This window comes from Elephantulus edwardii, unplaced genomic scaffold, assembly GCF_000299155.1.
Source record: "Elephantulus edwardii isolate Elephantulus edwardi_28Jun2011 unplaced genomic scaffold, EleEdw1.0 scaffold00124, whole genome shotgun sequence".
NCBI lineage: Eukaryota > Metazoa > Chordata > Mammalia > Macroscelidea > Macroscelididae > Elephantulus > Elephantulus edwardii.
The window spans coordinates 3,948,628-3,951,833 of NW_006399874.1; positions in this window are offsets into that span (position 1 = coordinate 3,948,628).

Genomic DNA, 3,206 nt, shown 5'->3' on the forward strand with positions numbered 1-3,206 from the left:
GAACTTGAAATTGATCTTTTGACTATGAACGAAACACCATTCTTCTTCTGTTTTTCATTTCCTGTATAGTATATCATATGATTATCTGATTCAAGGTGGCCATAGCTGGTCCATCACATCTCAGTAAGGCTTAGTAGTATGTCGATATTCATGCATTCCATTTCATTTTTAACAATATCTAGTTTTCCAGCAATCAAGCTACAAACATTCCATGTACCAATTGTTAAACAATGTTTGTTTAACATTTTGACTAATCTTCAATCGATGGATAGTTAAACACAATATTGTTAAAATACAATCCTATCAAAAGCAATCTACATGTTCAACTCAATACCAATACTGATACCAAATTAATTTTTCAAGGAGATTGAAAAGGAAATTATTGAGTTTACTTCGAGAGGAAAGAGACCCCAAATTAGCAAAGTTCTTCTGAAAAACAAAAATAAAGTGGGAGGCATAGCATATTCTTACCTCAAAATCACTACACAGCAGTAATAACCAAAACATCATGATACTGGTACAATGACAAGCACATAGACCAATGGAGCATAGTTGAAAACCCAAAAATAGACCCATCTATCCACAGTCAACTCATATTTAACAAGGAAATAATACCTATCTATTGGGGAAATGATAACCTCTTCAACAAATGGTGCTAGCAAAACTGGATTGCTACCTATAGAAAGCTGAAACAGGATCTACATCTCACACCATACACAAAAATCAATTCAAGTTGGATCAGAGACCTAGAAATAAAGGCCCAAATAATAAGGTTCATAAGAGACAAACTGGGACCAAGCTTAGAAAGCCTAGTCTACAATACAATGGGACTGCTAAATACAGCCAGAATTCTGAAGAGGATAAAATTTCTGAATGGGACCTTATAAATATTAAATCTCTATGCTTATAAAAAACTTCTTCCAACAGGGTTCAAAGAAAACCTACTGACTAGGAACAAACATTTGACAATACCATCTCAGACAAGGGTTTCATAATGAAAGTTTAAAGAATTTTATAGGGCTTCCAGAAGAAAAGACTGATAATCCAATTACAAAATGGGCAAAAGACATGGAAAGACTTTTTTACAAAGGAGGACATTCAGATGGCCAAGAGACACTTGAAGAAATGCTCCAAATCACTGTCAATAATATTGATGTAAATTAAAACCACAATGAGATAATATTTTACCCCAGTAGCAGTGGCAAGGTGTAGCAGAGCATCAAGTAATAAATGTTGGAGGGGGTGTGGCAAGATAGGAAATTTTATACCTTGTTAGTGGGATTGTAAAATGGTACAACCACTATGGAAGGCAGTTTGGTGTTTACTCAAAAAGTTGGACATAGAAATTCCATATAACCCAGGTATTCCTTTGCTTGGAATAGACCCTGAAAAAATAAGAACTGAGAAGCAAACAGAAACTTGTACACCAATATACATAGCAGCATTACTCACCGTGGCAAGAACATGGAAACAGCCAAAATGCCCAATCACAATGGAATGGACTGAAAAATTATGGTACATACACACAACAGAATATTATGCAGCAAGCAGGAACAATAACTTTATAAATTACTACCTAACATGGGAGGGGCTAGAGAGCATTATGCTAAGCTAACTAACTCAGTTTCATAAAGACAAATACTGTATAGGAACACTACTGCAGAGTGTGTACAAAGAACCAAGGCGGAGGAGCTTGAATATAGGGCTGCATAATTTGATGGGTGGAGGGAAGGATTGGTAAAGGAAAAGGGAAAGGTCTGGTGTGGAAAACAATGTATATGACTTTATGAACTTTGCATGTAAACCAGTATAAAATTTTAAAATACCCCAAAACAAAACCCATGATCACACCCATTTGGTAGCAAAATAACACCCACTAGAAGGATTGAGTTATAGAAGAAATAAAGGATGAAATTAAAAAGTTCTTCAAAACAAATGATAAGGAGGGAGCTCTGGCGGCCTAGCGGCAAGAAGCTGCATTGCAATCCCAAAGGTGCATGGTTTGAATCCACCAGATGCTCTGCTGGAGAAGGAGGGACAATCTCCTTCTGTACCAGGCAGATCTGATTAAACCATCCACACACTAAAATATAATTTAAAAAAATTTTAAAAAGCTAAAAATCCAAAACCAAAGGATAATGAAAATACATTTTTAAACCTCTGGGATGAAGTTAAGGCAGTCCTCAGGTGGCAGTTAACAGCAATAGGCAAACACATGAAAAAGGGTAAAAAAAAGCAAAATTAATGATCTAACACATCTCCATCAAATGGAAAAAGTAAAACACTCTAACCCCACAGCCTCTAGAAGAAAGGCAATTTTATGAACATGGGCTGAAATCAATGAAATAGAAAACAGAAAAACATTTGACACCATTAACAAGACCAGTAGCTGGATTTTTAAAGGGGGTCAGTAAAATTGACAAACCATTGGAAAACCTAGCAAATTAAATAAAAGAGAAGAAATAAATGACTTGATTAAGGAATGATAACAGTGAAATCACAACAGAGCCAGAGGAAATAAAATCTATTAGAATGTATGAAATACAGTATTATGATAAATTTGAAAATGTAGAGAAATGGACAATCATCTTTAAATTCATTACCTACCCAGACTGATATTTACAGATGGACAATGTTGGAACAGGTGCATCACAAAAGAAGAAATTGAGCAGGTTATAAAAGACACCTCCACAAAAAAAAGTACTGGACAAGATAGCTTCATGGTTGAATTCTACAAAATAGTCAGAGAAGATCCATCATCAATTCTACTCAAATTATTTAAAAAAATAGAAAAACAAGAAATACTCCCAGAGACATTCTACAAAGCAAGCAGAACCATAAAACCAAAATGAAGGCAAAGGTATTACCAAAGAAAAAAGTTATAGACCAATATCTCCCATAAAAATAGATGCAAAAATCCTTAACAAAATCTTAGCCAATAGAATCCAACAACATATAAAAAAAGAATTTATCATAACCAAGTGGGATTCATATCAGGTGTGCAAAGATGGTTCAACATAAGAAAAATAATCAATGTAGTTAATTACGTTAACAAAACAAATAATAAGAACCACATGATCCAAGCAATTGTTGCAGGAAAGGACTTTGACAAAATGTAACACCCCTTTCTGATAAAACACTCAGAGAAAGAAATAGAAATAGAAATAATAGAAATAGAAATAGAAACAGAAATAATAGAAATAGAA